General features: G+C 42.3%; 1 protein-coding gene across 8 annotated transcripts in view; it reads left to right on the top strand.

The window, feature by feature from the left end:
- The window catches only part of MICAL3 (microtubule associated monooxygenase, calponin and LIM domain containing 3), a 286,121-nt gene that overhangs the window by 13,570 nt on the left and 253,878 nt on the right, over positions 1-18,673 (top strand). For 3 of the 8 annotated variants that reach the window (XM_070756491.1, XM_070756488.1, XM_070756495.1), the window contains exon 1: positions 5,199-5,634. The exons of 3 other annotated variants lie outside the window; for them this stretch is intronic. The gene's annotated coding sequence lies outside the window, so the exon portion shown is untranslated. Of the gene's footprint in view, positions 1-5,196; positions 5,635-18,673 lie in introns of those variants that run through there. 2 more of the 8 variants (XM_070756492.1, XM_070756489.1) reach the window with 1 other exon arrangement.

Raw genomic sequence — 18,673 nt, 5'->3', positions numbered from 1 at the left:
CAGAATTGATCTAGAAATGTAATTAAATGCAACCCGTTGGAATCTCTTCCTCCTTCTAATGGCCAGTATGTGTAGAATAGCATGCTGTGATTTGATGGAGAATATGTGTATTTTTCTTCAGCCAACTGTAACATCTGTTAATGCTGTGGGAACTCTTTCGCAAACAGTGTAATTCATATATTAAGCTACTCTACAAGCCATATTGTAAGTAATATGATGTATTTTCCCACTGGCTTTGATGCTGCAATTGGAGAGACTAGCTATAAAAGATGAGGAGAAAAAGAGGACACGGATGTTTCATCCCAAAATGTACATTTGTGTGTGTGTGTGTGTGTGTGTGTTTGTGTGCATATATTCTTTTTAACCTTTCTTTTTCCAGATGCTAGAACACAACACAACAGAATAGAACAGAACAGAATAGGAATAGAATCAAATAAGAACAGAATAAGAATAGAATTAGAATAGTATAGTATAGAACAGTAATGACAAACCTATGGCACTGATGCCACAGGTGGCACGCGGAGCCATATCTGCTGGCACACAAGCTATTTCTTTATTTTATTTATTTATTTAATTTGTATGCCACCCCTCTCCGTAGACTTGGGGTGGCTCACAGCAGTGATAGAAACAATGTACAATACAAATCTAATAATACAAAGTTAAAAACCCATAATTTAAAAAACATGCACACAACACACCATACATAAATTATATAGGCCTGGGGAAGATATTTCAATTCCCCCATGCCTGACGGCAGAGGTGGATTATGAGAAAGGCAAGGAGGGTGGGGGCAATTCTGATCTCTGGGGGGAGTTGGTTCCAGAGGGCCGGGGCCGCCACAGAGAAGGCTCTTCCCCTGGGTCCCGCCAAATGACATTGTTTAGTCGATGGGACCTGGAGAAGGCCAACTCTGTGGGACCTAACCGGTCGCTGGGATTCATGCGGCAGAAGGCAGTCCCGGAGATATTCTGGTCCGATGCCATGAAGGGCTTTATAGGTCATAACCAACACTTTGAATTGTGACCGGAAACTGATTGGCAACCAATGTAGACTGCCCTAGCTCAGCTCCAACGTGCATGTGTGTGCCAGCCAATTGATTTTTGGCTCACACAGAGGCTCTCTGAGGGCATTTTTGGCTTCCAGAGAGCCTCCAGAAGCCTTTGGAGCCTAGGGAGGGAGAAACATGATCTGACTGTGCCCACCAGAAGTTGGGAAGCAGGCCGTTTCAGGCCTCCAGAGGGCCTCTGTGGGGTGGGGGAAGCTGTTTTCGCCCTCCCCAGGCATTGAATTATGGTTGGGTGCACTCTGGCATGCATGATAACGCACGCCCACACTCTTTCAGCACCCGCGGAAGAAAAGTTTCGCCATCCCTGGTATAGAACATCACCCTGCCAACAAAAGTGCTATAATCAAGGTTATGGTTTTCCCAGTTGTAATGTATGGCTGTGAAAGTTGGACCGTAAGGAAGGTTGAGCGCCAAAGAATTGAGGCCTTTGAACTATAGTGCTGGGGAAGCATCACCTGTAAGATGTTAAAACTGGTCAGTCCTAGAGAAGATCAACTCTGACCGCTCTTTAGAAAGCCAGATCCTGAAGATGAAATTCAAATACTTTGGCACCAAATGAGAAGGAAGGATTCACTGGAGAAGAGCCTAATGCTGGGAAAGATCGAGGGCAAAAGAAGAAGGGGGACGACAGAGAATGAGGTGGCTGGATGGAGTCACTGAAGCAGTCGGTGTGAGCTTAAATGGGGATGGTAGAGGACAGGAAGGACAGGAGGAATGTTGTCCATGGGGTCGCGATAAGTCGGACATGACTTCACAACTAACAACAACAAAGAAGAAACAATCAATATTAATCAAAATCTTGAGATACAAGCAACAAGTTAGTCATACAGTCATAAGTGGGAGGAAATGGGTGATAGGTTATCCATATACTGGCCATGGTTATCCAGCATCTTCTTAAAAACCTCCAGTGTTGGAGCATTTACAACTTCTGGAGGCAAGCTGTTCCACAGATTAATTGTTCTGTCAGAAAATTTCTCCTTAGTTCTAGGTTACTTCTCTCCTTGTTCAGCTTCTACCCATTGCTTCTTTTATTTCTTTTCTTTTATTTATTTATTTATTTTGTCCCATACATAATGAGAGTTTTAGTGGGTATATATATATATATATACACAAAGTAAAATACATGATTTTATTTATTTATTTATTACTTAGATTTGTATGCCGCCCCTCTCTGAAGGTTATAGAGAAGATACTCATAGCAAAATATATCTATGACAGAATAGAAAAGAAGATATAGTAATAGAACATATCAATGAAATAATAGAAGATGAGATATAGGAATAGAAGAAGGGTATAGGAGATATAGGAGAGCAATAGGACAGGGGACAGAAGGCACTGTAGTGCACTTGTACTTGTCCCTTGCTGACCTCTTAGGAATCTGGATAGATCAACTGTAGATAATCTAAGGGTAAATTGCTGGGGGTTTGGGGATGACACTATGGAGTCCAGTAATGAGTTCCACGCTTCGACAACTCAGTTAATGAAGTCATATTTTTTACAGTCAAGTTTGGAGCGGTTAATATTAAGTTTAAATCTGTTGTGTGCTCTTGTGTTGTTGTGGTTTAGTAGTCGCCGACAGGCAGGATGTTGCAGCATATGATCTTGTGGGCAATACTTAGATCTTTTTTAAGGCGTCTTAGTTCTAAGCTTTCTAGGGCCAGGATTGAAAGTCTAGTCTCATAGGGTATTCTATTTCGAGTGGAGGAGTGAAGGGCTCTTCTGGTGAAGTATCTTTGGAGATTTTCAAGGGTGTTAATGCCTGAGATGCGATATGGGTTCCAAACAGATGAGCTGTATTCGAGGATGGGTCTAGCAAAAGGTTTTGTAAGCTCTGGTAAGCAGTGTGAGATTTAGAGCAGAAGCTACGTAGGATTAGGTTTACAACTCTTGAAGCCTTCTTGGCTATGTTGTTGCAGTGGGCTTTGGCACTTAAATCTTTTGTTATTAGTATACCGAGGTCTTTAACAGAGTGGGGATTATCTGTGATAATTAGATTATTCAGTTCGTATTTGAAGTTCAGATTCTTCTTCCCAATGTGTTTGCTAGTTGAGAGTTCTTGTTCTACCCTCAGTGGCTTTGGAGAATAGTTTGACTCCCTCTTCTTTGTGGCAACTTCTTAGATACTGGAACACTGTTATGTCTCCCCTGGTCCTTTTTTTCATTAAACTAGACATACCCAGTTCCTGCAGTAATTGGCAGTTTAATTCTTTCTGTTTTGCTGGTCTGTCGCCAGGCTAAAAGATACCATCCTCGCAAAAAAAGTATTTTTTTTACTTCACTTTCCCCGGACTTCGTGGATAAGATGTACAAAAATATAACGTTAAGTTGCGATCTTGGAATCCGGTAGCATAAGACTCCGGTAGCTGTTTTTTTCTTTTAACGGATGTTTACGGGATTATCTTGTCTACGCATCACTTGCAGTACTTAACGTGCATTTGAATATAACCACCTCTGGGTTGCTTAACAACGCCAAACTACAATTCCCAGGTTTCTTTCGAGACCCAACGGTCTCCCATTTTTGTTTTCTCCGGCAGTTGAGGCTTCCATAGAAACGGCCGGTTCGTCCTGCGGTTCCTTCAGAGTTACCTCACAGACACACACACATGCAGCGCTGCCTGTGCATGGAGGGGGCAGTGACACAAGAACTGGACCTATTCAACGGCTGTTTCTCTTGAAAGCTTCGGATTGTTTAACTTTGTCGCAGCTCAAGCAACTCCGTTCCGGAATCCTTAACGATTCCCAATTCCAAATGTGCCTATTGTTATTGTTATTTTAAGGGCCCAGAGAGGGTTAATTCTGTTTTAAGTTTGCGTTGGAACAAGGCAGCAAACCTACAGCTTTGTTATACCTTGATCCTAAGAAGACCCCACCCCACCCCCCGATTTTAAAAGCAGAGGATCGCAGCGCGCACTTGAAGGCGCCACAATGAGAATCTTAGTGTTTAGACCTTGGCAACTATAAGACCTGTGGACTTCAACTCCCAGAATTACACAGCCAGCAAAGCAAAGCTTCCTGAGGAATTCTGGGAGTTGAAGTCCACAGGTCTTAAAGTTGCCAAGCTTGTGGAGACCCCGTATTCGGGATGTTTTTGACACCCCTCCCCCGGTGCCAAACTTCGCCCACGAAGCGCAGGATTCCGAACGCCGCTGCGACTCTACAGCTAAGTGTTCAACCTTGGCCATTTTTTAGTCTTGTGGATTTCATCTGAGAATTCCCTGAGAGAATTTGGGGCCGGGGGGGGGGGAGAAGCGCGGGGCGGGAGAATTCTGGGAGTTGAAGTCCACAAGACTTAAAAGTAGGCAAGGTCGGACACCTAGCTTGTACAGTATTAGGAAAGCGTATGTAAATTCGAGCTGGCGGGAAAAAATACAGCGCAAAATCCTCAACGGTTTTCCTGAGGGAAGTCGCTGCCAGAATAATTTTCTTGAGTTTAGGTACCTCCTGGAATTTCTCTTTTGTGACATTGATTGTCAATCAGTATTGCTTCCTAAGTGGACAGTTTGATTTCACAGAAGTTTGTTTTACTTGGAATTATATTGTGTTGTTTAAATGTTCCCTTTATTTTTTTGAGCAGTGTATATATCTCTCGCCCAAAAAGGTGTGTGTATACATACATACATACATACATACATACATACATACATACATACATACATACATACATATCCTAAATGATATATGTGTGTGTATATAAATAATTTCTGTTTGCAAAACAGCAGCAGCCCGAAAAGGTGTGTGTATACGTACATATACGTATGTATATATAATCGTATATGTATGTATGTATGTACGTACACACACAGACACACACGTTTCTTTTCGGGCTGCTGCTGTTTTGCAAGCAAGGGAGGTCACCGCTGGTCTCACGTAGAGCCTGTGACGTGGCCAGCAGGGCGTAAGTTTGCCCTCTTGCGTGTCTCTGCGCGCGGTCCTTTTCTCTCCGGCTCCTGGGACGCTTCCAGACACCTGAACCGCTCGTCCACGCGCCGGCGGTGGCGGCTCCTTTAAGGGCCTGGCGCCTTGGCCCTGCTGCAGTCCTTTGAGCCGCGTTTTGCGCGCCTCCATTGGCCGCTCCCCTTCGCATCCCTCCGCCCCTGGCCGAGCCTCAGCCAACCGCCGCCCTTGCGCTTGTATCCAAATTCGGAGCGTACCAACGGGGGCCGCCGAAGAGAGGGGCTCTGGCGGGAGCAAACCAACGAGCGCTTTCGCTCCAACCTCGTTTCCCCCAAACCAGCGCCGCCTGGCCCTTTAAGGGAGCCGAAGACGGGCTCCTTCCCTCCCGCGTGGCCAGCGGAGGAGGCTAAACCGCGGCTAAGGTGTGTGTGCGCGAGCGATGCGGGGCGGCTGCTCGGGAAGGTTGCACCGCTTCTCCCTTGCCATCTCCCGCCGGCCGAGGACAGCCCCGAGCGCTCCTTGGAACGCCGAAAAATCCCGCAGCCGCGCGCCCAGCGGTGGGAAACCAGCCTTCGGGAGCGATCCCCGCCCGCCCTGCAAAGCGGACCTGCCCGGGATTCAACTTTCCCCCCGCGCCCCCTGCAGGCACCGGTCATGAGCGGAGGGCAAGTACGGTAGGCTGCGCTCTGGAAAGAAGGACGGGCGGGAGAGGCGGGACTGGGTCGCCCCGCTGGCCTGGCAGCTTTCCAGCGCCGGCGATTAAAGCGGGCGGTGAGCTGGCACCGTCCTCCGCTCGGCCGTTACCTTGGTTGGAAAGCCGGCCCGTCCTTGGCAGTTTGCGTGGGAAAAAGGGGACCGGCTGGCCTCCGCAGGGCACTTTCGACGCCGTTGGCGGGGCTTATTCGCCTTGCGAGCGAACACATGGGGATTAATCCCGTTTTTAATCTTGGAACTGAAAGCCCTCCTCGCGCCCCTCGTCCCTTCCCTAAACCGGGGGAGCGGCGCCCTCCCTCGCCCCCCCCCCCTGCAGCCGAGCCTTTCCCTTCGGATCTGGGGTGGTGGAAGCTGTGGCTGCCGCGGGGAAAAATCCAGGAGGCTGCAGCGCCTGTTTCCATTCACGATCCTGAAGGAGGCTGCGGGATTTTGCATTAGTGGCTATTAATTAAGCCAGTGTTTCCCAACCTTGGCAATTTGAAGATATCTGGACTTCAACTCTACGAGTCTACGGAAAGGGGCGGCATACAAATCTAATAAATAATAATAATAATAATAATAATAATAATAATAATAATAATAATAATAATAACTCCCAGAATTCCTCAGCCAACGAATGCTGGCTGGGGAATTCTGGGAGTTGAAGTCCAGATATCTTCAAGTTGCCAAGGTTGGGAAACACTGAATTAAGCCATATGGTGTTGCCTTTTTTATTATTAAAATTAGAAATTGGAATTGAATTAGGATTGATAGGGAGTACTGTATATATGGTTTTCTTTTTAGGATATTGTAATTTTTATGGATTTTGACAATTTTATGTAGATGTTATTGATGTATTTACTGCCCTTTTTACTTGTGTTTATGACTGTTAGACGCTCAGAGTCCGTTTTGGAGTGATATGTGATTTATTTATTCGACTTCTATGCCTCCCAATCTCAAAGGACTCAGGGGGGCTTACAAACAATATACAAAAGTACAGATAACAACAAAAAGAAGTCAAGTACAAATTAAAACAAGGACCCGAGTTAAAACCTACAATTCAGCAATCCAATCAAAACATACCTATCATTCAATGTGCAATATCATTTATATGCAATAAATAAATAAATAATTGCAATCTCGGTAGTCCAGGTTTGCAAATAGCAATAGAATTCTACCTGGGGTTAGATCAGGGTTCTCCAACCTTGGCAACTTTAAGGCTCGTGGACCTCAACTCCCAGAGGAATTATGGGAGTTGAAGTCCACAAGCCTCAATGTTGCAAACTTTGGAGATTCCTGTTTAAATTGAAAAATCTTTGGAAGCTGCTCAGAAGGAGGTTTTTAATTGCAGAAGTGAAGTGACATTCAGCAGTTGATAAAAGGAAGGATTCTGATATGGTTCTGTGTTTTTGAAGTTTTGGGGTTTGTGCAATATGGGCTCTGTGTTTCTAAAAGGGTTTGGGTGATTCCCATTGTGGCTCAATAGAATTCTACGTGGGTTTAGATCAGGGGTCTCCAACCTTGGCAACTAAAATAGACTTGTGGACCTTGGCTGAGGAATTCTGGGAGTTGAAGTCCACAAGTGTTAAAGTTTGCCAAGATTGGAGACCCCTGGTTTACATCACAATTGCTATGATGTACAGATAGACTTCCAGTGGAGATTTTGGTGCCAAGGGGGGGCAAAGAAAGCTGTAGCCCTTGAGGGATTGGTTTGAAGTATCTACCCCCCCCCGTACCCCTTCTTGTACCCCTTTGCCTGCTCTTGCTGCAGTCATGCTGGCGAAAGGTGAGCCTCGAGATGCGATGGGGCAGTATTGGATTTCTACAGCACAGAAGCTCAAACTGGCCTGGGAGTTAACTTTTTTTTAATCTGACCTTCTTCAATCCGATCCAGCCTGTAGGCTGGCCAGAAGAAAGCAATTTTGTGTATTTCAAGGAGATAAGTGGTGATTTGAAAGAAGCAACAGGATCATTTTGTCTCAAAAACACTGAACTCTTGTTCAGGGAGGTTGGGGGGAAACAGTTTTGTTTTGCAATCCAGTATCAATCCTGGTTAGGGGAAATATATTAGCCCCTTAGGATCAGAGTGCATGGAGTTCCAAGCTTGCAAATCCTGTATCCTTCCCTCCAGGACTCCGAGCCCAACAGTAATATCGAATTGCAAACGGTATGCAGGCAAAGAACCCAAATAGTTCTTTCAACTTCTCCCAGTCAGACGTTGTTCACGGTCCTTGCACACATGCTCGGAGCTGCCAGAAACCTGTGACAGTCTGTTGAGTAGCAGGCATCAACCAGTAAATCCAGCTCCACCTTCTGTGTCCCGTTGCTCACCATATGCCATGGGCAGCCCATCTTGCTTTGCCAAAGCATGATCTGGTACCAAAAGGGCTGTAAAGGCAGAGCAATTATCTCCAAGTTGAGCTTAGGCTGGATTTGCGAGCATGCTAAATCCCATGTGGGGTTAGTTGTGGCTAAAGGAAAGCCAAGAGAAACAAACGGAAAACAGCCTGCATTTTTAGCGGTGGTGGAGTCTTAAGGGAAGATAGTACGGTTTTACTTGTTGAGTGGTCTTCCAGGGAAAGAATTTAAGTTTGAAACTTAAATGGATTCTGGAATTGCTCTAGAAAGCTCTGCTCCATCATTTTTTAAATGATGTGAAATGCAGTTGTTTGCTGGAGCAGGATTTATTGATGGGTTATCTTGCTTCAGTATAAAAAAGCTTAGAACTACGCCGTCTAAAACACAATTTAAGTATTGCCCACAAGATCATATGCTGCAACGTCCTACCTGTCAATGACTACTTCAGCTTCAACCGCAACAACACAAGAGCACGCAACAGATTCAAACTTAATATTAACCGCTGCAAACTTGACTGTAAAAAATATGACTTTAACAATTGAGTTGTTGAAGCGTGGAACTCATTACCGGACTCAGTAGTGTCAACCCCTAACCCCCAACATTTCTCCCTTAGACTATCCACATTTGACCTCTCCAGGTTCCTATAAGGTCAGTAAGGGGCGTACATAAGTGTACCGGTGTGCCTTTCGTCCCTTCTCCAATTGTCTTTCCTTTATCTCATATATCATATATATTTTCTTCCTTTCATATATCTTCTCCTCTATCTTATATTTTTCTTTATATATATTACCTCATGTCTATTCTCTTCTATGTATTGTGCATTGGACAAAATAAAAAATAAAATAAATAAAATAAAATGAGAGATGAATAATAAATTGCTTCACCTCTATCTAAAGCAGTCTTTTGTATTAGGCACAACTCATTGCTTTTCCTCCCTCTTGGGATTATTTTATGTTCCACTGTTTAACTCCAGGCACTCCTTAGATTATGCCTGGAGCATCTTTCCCTAGGAGAAGTGTAAATCTTTCCATTTGCATCGACTTGGAAATAAAGCTGGTTTTTGCTATCCCTGCATGTTACTTTAGCATGCCTGGAGGAGATGTCCTTTGAGAGACAAAAAATTCATCATCACCTTTCCATTGAGTCAGGTGTTGGTTGTCCATTAACTGTGAAAGGAAGGTGGGGTTCAGTCAAGGCCATTTTTCTTTAGCAGGAAATTACCTTGACTCATTCAGAAGAATGATGCCCAGTGCTGACGTCAGCTTCTAAAATGCCTGTTGGATTTTCAAGTATCATCATGTTCAGAACTGGCGGTATAAAGTGAGGAATGTTTGGATAACGTTTGAAATGGGAGGGAAATATTTTTCAGTAGTACATAAGTGCACTGGTGTGCCTTTCGTCCCCTGTCCAATTGTCTTTCCTTTCTCTCACTTATCATATATATTTTCTTTCTTTCATATATCCTCTCCTCTAAGTTCACTTTACCCTTATATATATATTACTACATGTCTATTTTTCTTCCTATGTATTTGTGTATTGGACAAATGAATAAATATCTCAATTTTTCAGCTAGGATTTAAGGCAAGTTGTATGTATGTTGATTGTAGGACCTGATTTTCATCAGATGTATCAATGCCCAATTGATTAAGTAAATGTACTTCAGTTCAGTAAACGTATTACTTTGGAAAATGGCTAATAGATCCTAGACAGGTGAAAAGGCCATCATCCATTTTCCCAGTACATATGCTGTATTTTTCGGTCTATAAAACGCACTGGAGTATAGGACGCATCTTAGTTTTGGGGGAGGAAAACAAGGAAAAAAGCATTTGTCTCTCAGAAACAATACTGTACAGATGATATACTGTACACTATTTGCTGTCTATTTCTGTGCATGTGTGTCTGACCCATAGCAATAGCAAAGAATTGGAGAAATGTACATTATGGCAGTATATTAATGCCAGAAAGTTTTCTTAAACTCATTCATTCATTCATTCATTCACTCATTCATTCATTCATTCATTCATTTGATTCGACTTCTCTGCTGCCCAATCCCAATGGGACTCAAATATACCTACAAATCAAGACTTACAATCATGAATCTTGAAACTTTAGAACTACGACACCTCAAACGTGATCTAAGTATTGCCCACAAGATCATATGCTGCAACGTCCTGCCTGTCAAAGACTACTTCAGCTTCAACCACAACAACATAAGAGCACACAACAGATTCAAGCTTAATATTAACCACTCCAAACTTGACTGTAAAAAATAGGACTTTAGTAATCAAGTTGTCGAAGCGTGGAGCTCACTACCGGACTCCATAGTATCATCCCCTAACCCAAACACTTTACCCTTAGACTGTCCATGGTTGACCTTACCAGGTTCCTAAGAGGTCAGTACATAAGTGCACCGGAGTGCCTATCATCCCCTGTCCTATAGTCTCTCCTATATCTCTTACATCTTCTCTTCTATCCCTATATCTTTTCTGCTATTCTTTCATAGTTATATTTTATTCCTATATTGTCTATTCTTTAATACATTCTACTCGAGTATATCCTATATAACCTTCATTGTGTATTCTTGTGTATTGGACAAAACAAATAAATAAAAATAAATAGTCACACTAACTCCTCCCAATTATTTAAACAGACCTACTTCAAACATAACACTCAGTTTGGAGAAATTTTTTATTTGCCTTTCTTTCAGGAGCCTTCTTCAAATCCTGATACTCCTGTTGAGCAGAATAGTGCTTTGATCTTCACCTCATTTTAAATCCCATTTTGCAAAAGTATTACCTCGGGGAGAGAAGTATACTTCAAAGGATTCAGACAGTGGTTCAGATTTCCATCTCTGAAATTACAGACCTTATGCCAAGGGTTCCCAAACTTGGCAACTTTTAAGACTTGCGGACTTCAACTCCCAGAATTCTCCAGCCAGCTGTGGAGCATAGCTGGCTGGAGAATTCTGGGCGTTGAAATCCACAAGTCTTAAAGTTGCCAAGTTTGAAGACCTCTGCCTTATGCAATCATTTCCAGTAGAAGCTATCTTCCAGGGTCATTGTGGGGATACAGTGAATGGTGGGAGAACAGTGGATGTGCCCTCAGGGCAAAACGTTTGTAATTCAATGCATTTTTCATATTTTGGCTCATACAATACAGTACATATCTGGGATTTGTAAAATGTTTAGAATTTGATACGCTTCATTTTGAATGTGCAACAATTCAAGCAGTTCTATTTCATTATTTACATTAGTTCTTAGTATTTTATGCCCCCCTCCCTCATTATATAACACTCGTGTGTTGATGGTGCATTCCCCTGCTGGTATGTCAACTTTAATATATCTGTCAGTACCGGTGTATGTAGAAATGGCTTGACTGCAATGGTGTGCTCACTAAAAGCTTATATGTGCAAGGTCTCTGCCTTACATAATTTGTGTGTGTGTAATAATTCAGAATCTATATATTCTTATTTCTGCTTTACTGGATATATCTTTTTGCTTTCTGAATTGGAAGGAATGCCATCTACACTCTTCGCAATAGAAGGAAATAATGGGAAATGAGGTTTATCTGTTAAATTACTTTTGCATGCCATCCTTGATTCCGTGCACGTAAGGCATCTTTCTCTTCTTCCAGCAAGCCTTGTAAGACTCTTAAAATCTAGTAGTTTTTTTAATTTATTTATTTATTTACTTACTTACTTACTTACTTACTTACTTACTTACTTACTTACTTACTTACTTACTTACTTATTAGATTTGTATGCCGCCCCTCTCCGCAGACTCGGGGTGGCTCACAATACAATAAAACAGTTCATTACAAATATAATAATTTAATTTAAAATTTAAAATATTTTAAAAACCCCATTATTAAGCAGACATACGTACAAACATACCATACATAAATTGTATAGGCCCAGGGGAGATATTTCAATTCCCCCATGCCTGACGACAAAGGTGGGTTTTGAGGAGTTTATGTCTCCATCGGCATTCAGTTTTGCAGACGAGAAGGGTATGGAGAATGGACCCGAGAATTCCATGTCCCATTTCAGCTATTGGTTTTTTTTTATCATAGATGTGATCTCCTAGACCTGTCTTTCTAATCCGATTGGAGGTCAATACCATTCTGCATCCGGGAATAGTTTTGAAATATACCAGAGGTGCATGTCCGTCTGTGTTTGTGTGTGTGTGTGCTTTTTCCCTGCCAAGCTACTTTTCCAAATACAGGGGTGATTACCACTTGGTTGTAAATCCAGAGGAAGTTTTACTGTCTATTGAAAGCGAGAGGTAAGCGACAGTTTTACCTTGTCAAATTTGTAAAACAACAGCTGAAAGCTTGGGTGGTTGATATTAATAGATTATAGGAGAAATAGTATCTCTGTCCCGTACCTGCAGGGTTACTAGTGTTTATGCTTCTACTTGTGGTTCCAAGTTTATTTCAAGAACATTGGAAGCTGAGTCGGCTAAACTCACTTTTATGCACTCTAAAATGTGAAAGTTCATTATAGTCAGTTTCAAGCGGTTTTAACTGTGCTACATGTAGTCCTTGATTATGAGCACAATTCAGCCCAAAATTTTTATTGCTAAAACGAGACAGTTGTGAAGTGAGCCTTGTGCCATTTTACAACTTTTTGTTGCCACAGTTGTTAAGCGAAACACTGCAGTTTTCAAATTAGTAACAGGGATGCTAAGTTAATCTGGCTTCCCCATTGACTTTGCTTGTCAGAAGGTTCACAAAAGGTGATCACATGGCCCCAGGGCACTGCAACCGTCATAAATATGAGTCAGCCACATTTTGATCACATGACCATGGGGATTCTGCAACAGTCGTAAGTGTGAAAAAGTTCATAAGTCACTTTTTTAAATTATTGTTTCATTTTAATTTCGAACAATCACTAAACTAATGGAGGATTACATGTATTGATACTCATTTTGGGAGGATTTTAGGCTTTCCATTGGGAAATCTAAGTGAATAAATATGTAATTATATGTAACCACACCAGTGGTGGGTTGCTTCCAGTTTGGCCCGGTTTGGCGAACTGGTAGAGCTGGTGGCAGGAGGCTCTGCCCACTCAACCTGTATGCTTCTGCAGAAGCATTGCGTGCATGCGTGAATGCGCACCTGCTCTCAAGCGAACCGGTAGCGACAGGATTTAGAACTCGCTACTGAATCATCATTATTATTATTTATTGGATTTGTATGCCGCCCCTCTCTGTAGACTCGGGGCGGCTAACAACAGTAGTAAAAAACAGCATGTAAATACAATACTAAAACAACTAAAAAACCCTTATTGTAAAATCCAAACATCCATACAAACAAACAAACAAACAAACATACCATGCATAAATTATAAAGGTCTAGGGGGAAAGAATATCTCAATATATTCACTATATTAAATTATATTAACCATCTTGGTCTAGTTTCTTAGAATCGTTGAGGTCCAATCTTCCTTAATGTTAGGTATTAATTTATAAATAATATTTGAACTACTGCGTTCCCTGCAAACTTCAGCAACCCCAAATGACAACACATAGATGTTGATTTGACTGTGCAAATCTGCGATTCCCGTATGTACCTATATTGAGATACCTAATACACCTATGTACCTTGTGGTGTTCCTCTGCTTGTGTCATTGTAAAGGTACCACTATTTGTGTTCCCTTGAGCCCTGCAGACTTTTGTGGTGTGCCCAGAGCTTCTGGGCATTCAGCTGGAAATTCAAGCATGATGTACCTGTTGTGTAGCATAGCTCTTGTTCTGCATGACTAGTGACTTGGTTGATGTAATTAACAGCATTGTGTCCAGAATTGCTGGCTTTTCTAAAGTTTTGGAAGCCTGTTTAAAAAAAAATTTAAAATTGAGAGTTTTATACACACCTCCAGCAGATTCAAACTGGTTGGAGTGCATGTTTTGATGAGGTGGCAAATCCATATTGCCAGGAAAAAAAATCCTTTTCTCACCTTTTTCTACCCAAGTTTTCCCCTTGATTAATCTAAGTTTTGGTCTCATTTACTGCTCTTGGTTCTCTTAGATTAATTATGCTTTTTCTCTCTCTTTTCCTTCAGCCAAAGTTACTGTGAGATAGGAGGGGAAGATTAATTAGCATATCACATCTGAAAATGTTGAGACGTCCTCATGTATTACACTACTGTCTTTATGCTAAGGATCATATTTATTTCCTGGAGAAACTTGTGGTTTCACAATGTTTGAAGGACCAGTGAAAAGTGAAAAATCTTAGAAATCCATAGCTGTAGTGACCGGGTGCTTGCAGAATTATTGTCGAAGAGGCCCAGGATTTATTTAATGTATTCATTCATTCATTCATTCATTCATTCATTCATTCATTCATTCATTCATTCAATTTTTATGCCGCCCTTCTCCTTAGACTTACAACATGTTAGCAATAGCACTTTTTAACCAAGCCAGCCTATTGCCCCCACAATCCGGGTCCTCATTTTACCCACCTCGGAAGGGTGGAAGGCTGAGCCGGTGATGAGATTTGAACCGCTGACCTATAGATCTACAGTCAGCTTCAGTGGCCTGCAGTACAGCACTCTGCCTGCTGCGCCACCCCGGCTCATTATGCAGATCTACCAATTTTGTAATAGGCTCCAATTAACTACTGTCTGCAATCATATTTATTGACAAGTCCTGGACATGTTACGGCTTCTGAATCATTGCCTAATTTAGCAAAGGCAGTGAGAATCTGAAATAGCTTTAAGGTTAAGTACCAGCCATCACAATTCTTATGATTAAAAATAAATAAATACAATGTTGATTCTTTGGTTAGAACTATTTTCCAATTTCCAACTTGTACAATAAAATGGAGACTGTTGGATATTCAGTCCTGGTTTGTTAGTTGTGTTGGCCTTAAACCTGAAAATCTGGCGTTATCTTGCTATGGCTTCCTCAATTTCTTAACCTATTTTAACCCTCCCGTGAGGAATTGCAAGACATTAACACATATTCTTAAGAAACCTTTCCCTGAAGAGTTCAGAAAGTTAGGTCAGTAATGTTCATCTTACATAACGGAGACATTTCTTTTCAAGAGCTAAATTTGGAATAAAATAGAGTTCATACTTTTCTTAAAGAGGTCATAATCAGTGATGTGCTTGGAAATAAACTTACACGTTCTGCCCAGCTTGAATGTGGAAGAAGATTCTTGGCAGAAGAATGAATTACATACAACTATTGTACTTTAGCCCTGCAAATTCAAGAGCTGTATTTGTATTTCTGCCATAGCTTTATAAAGAGGTAATCACTGACATAGATTTATTACAGACATAGTTGTGAGGTATATAAAAATCCCTGTGGCTGGAACAGTGCATAGACAATTTAATGTAAATGCCTACTAAATCTTGGCTCCAAAGGCCCTTTGTTCAACAGATTCAGCTATTGAAGTGATGGCTAACCTTTTTTCCCTCGGATGCCAAAAATGCGTGCACATGTGCTAGTGTGCGCGCTTGTGCCAACACCCATAATCCAATGCCCCTTGTGCATGCACATGTAACCCCTGCACAGCTCCACTCCCTGTGCATGTGTGCACAAATCTCTGCTCCACTGTGCATATGTGTATGATCCCACCATGCCCCCATTTTGGGCCTAGTAGGCCTCTCTGAAGCCTCTGGAGGCCAGAAATGGCCTTTTCCAAACTTATGGTAGGCCCTACGGAGGCTGGAAATGCCCCATTTCCCAACTTCCAGTGGGCCCGTTAGGCCTGGTTTTTTGCCCTCCCCAAGCTCCAGAAGCTTTTGGGGGGGGGCGTTAGTGCGAGAGCAGCAAGGAGTTCAGAGCAGGTGGCGGTTTGTCTTCGTGCATGGAGGACAAGTGAGGGGAGGTCCTCCGCTGCCCCTCCTCCACACAACCTTCTGCTGCCAAGTGGTCTCCTTCATGCCGCCTGCTTTGCTCATGGAGTGGATGGGCTGGAACGTCCGTGCTTCTTTATTGGCCCGATAGAACAGGGCCAACCATTTTTGCTCTGCCTGAACATACAGTTGTCGGGTCAGCCTCTCGCCTGTCGCGGCTCCAACAGCGGCGGCCTCAGGAGATACAGGCTCATCTGGAACAGCTCCCCTACAGCTGAGCCCACGGCTTGTCGCTGCTCCCCTCGGGTGTGAGGGAGCAAGGTGGACGAGAGGTGGCTGTATGTTTGGGCAGGGTGAGGTGGAGAACGGCTCTTCTGGAGCAGTTAAACTGTACAGTGATACATTGTCTTACGAACTTAATTGGTTCCAGGACAAGGTTCGTAAGGTGAAAAGTTGTGGAGGATTATCTGATCTGTGTGTTTCGTGACTGCTTTACTGACTTTGACTTTTTGTGTGCTGATTTTTCCCCGCTTTGAAACTAACCCAGAGCAAAGTGTGTTTCCCTTTGTGAAAGAAGAAGGACTGTGAATTGCCTCACAGCTGCAAGCTAAGTATCACAGAACTGATAAGGGACTTGTACAAATTACCAGTTTGTTTGGAGACGAGTGCTCTTTGCTATACCAAAAGAGGGCTTGGTTTAAGTGAATTTTCATTATAAAAAACATTGTTTTGAATTTTCAAACGTGTGTGTGTCTGAAATTTGTACCTGTGCATTTTTGGGAGGATTCTACCAGAGAGCCTGACAGAACACTAACCAACCAACCCATTTTATGCCATTGTTACCAGGACTATCCAGACTCACCACACTTCTTCCTCTTCTATTTTGATAGCATCTCTTCCTCTCTTCCTTTCCTGTCACCTCGGGCTCTTTGCTAAGCGGAACCCTTGCCTTGTCAAAAAGTTAAACATGAAGAGTTGAAAAGAAGAAAACCCCTCGATGTTTAAGACATATTCTTATTGCTGAGAATATACCACTGTTCTTTCGTTTGACGAAGGGTTCTGTCTGTCTCTTAAAACCTGGAAGCAACGTGGATTTTACGTTGATTCTCTGTAGAGAAAGCTCTGAGGGGAGTGAGTACTTGACTTAAATAATAGTGACAGATAGCTCCGAATTCTGCTGACTAACAGGGCAGTCAGCTGTAAGGCGTTGACTGTCAGTAGAACCAGGCACCAGCAGAATAAGACATAAAAATGGCAAGGATTAACATTGGTGCCAAGATTTGGCCCCGAGGTGGCAACTTAAGAGAAGACTGAAAGAGAACAAATGCCACTGTGTCCTTAGTTCAACTTAGCATGGATGAGGCTCTAGCCAACACATACTGTTCATGTGTTATGATTACAGCATATTTATTTTTTTAATTAAATGTTTAATGTGACACTTGCGAAAGCTCAACTTTGAAGCATGAAATCATTGGTTGAAAGTATAAAATTTTATTAACAGAAATTAAATAAAACCTTTTCCCAAGAAATAGGACCTGTTAACTCAAGCCTGGATCCTATTGTTTTCAGGGGCAGGTGTGTTAAATTTCTATTGCTGGATCATTCCCAAGAAAGAGAAGTGAGTGATCTTGGGATTCTGGGCATTCGTGCGGCAGAAGGCGGTCCCGAAGATATTCTGGTCCGGTGCCATGAAGGTGCCATGGAGGGCTTTATAGGTCATAATGGGATGCATGAGGCAGTCCCAAATGCAATGAGAACAGTCATATATCGGCCACAAACTATTTCACAGACTGGGGACTGAAGTCAAGGAAGCTTGGCATCTTGTCACTATCCCATGGATTTCTCAAGGGAGCAGAATCCTTAACAGGCCTTGTTTAGAAGACCATATTGGACAGGTTGATAAGATGGTCCTTGATCTGATTTGGTGCTATGTTGTGCAGAACTATATGTCATGACCAACTCTTTGATTTGGGCTTGAAAACCCGTTGGCATCTTTTTAATAGATTAACAGAGTTGGAAGGGACCTATAGGTCATCAGTCCAACACCCACCCAAGCAGAGGACTCCACTATTTCCAACAGATGGAAGTCCAGTCTCTTCTTGAAAGCTTCCTTCCAGTGATGACGTTCCCACAACTTCTGAAGGCAACTTCTGTTCCATGCGTTTCTCCATGCACTTGGCCACCACATTCTATACCAGTTCTATTTTCCAAAATCATTTTCAAATCTAGACCTAGGTATTATGTGTGGTAATAAACCACTTGGGTGATAATCAGGTGGCACTCACCATTGCAAGAGCATCCTGGTCTAAGCACAGCTTTAACTTGCATACCGGTTTAGTTACTTTGTATTATTATTATTATTATTATTATTATTATTATTATTATTATTATTATTAATTAGATTTGTATGCCTCCCCTCTCCGAAGACTCGGGGTGGCTCACAACAATAATAAAAACAATATAGTAGTAGAACAATGCTACTGAAGTAGAAATACATAATATAATAAAGTCTCACCGGAATACATCTGATATAGTAAAAATTTATTTTAAACTACCATTGTATGTTAAAAAAAATAAACTTTATAGGGCACCATTGCTATTTAATAGCTTGCTCTCAGTGGTGTTGGATGGTAAATTTTGGAAAATCACCCATTTTTCAAATCACCCATTTCTGGAATGGATAGAAGAATAATACATATGGTGTGTGTTTTTGGGTGAATAGAGAGCCTAAAATAGCTCTTGCCATTGCTAAGCTTATAATTGTAGCCTACAGCAGTGTTTTTCAACCAGTGTGCCGGGGCACACTAGTGTGCCGTGAGACATGGTCAGGTGTGCCGCAAAGCTCAGAGAGAGAAAGAAAA

The sequence above is a fragment of the Erythrolamprus reginae genome, chromosome 6 (genome assembly GCF_031021105.1).
Source record: "Erythrolamprus reginae isolate rEryReg1 chromosome 6, rEryReg1.hap1, whole genome shotgun sequence".
Taxonomy (NCBI): domain Eukaryota; kingdom Metazoa; phylum Chordata; class Lepidosauria; order Squamata; family Dipsadidae; genus Erythrolamprus; species Erythrolamprus reginae.
Note: the sequence above shows the minus strand (reverse complement) of the source record. Positions and strands in the feature narration are given on the sequence as shown.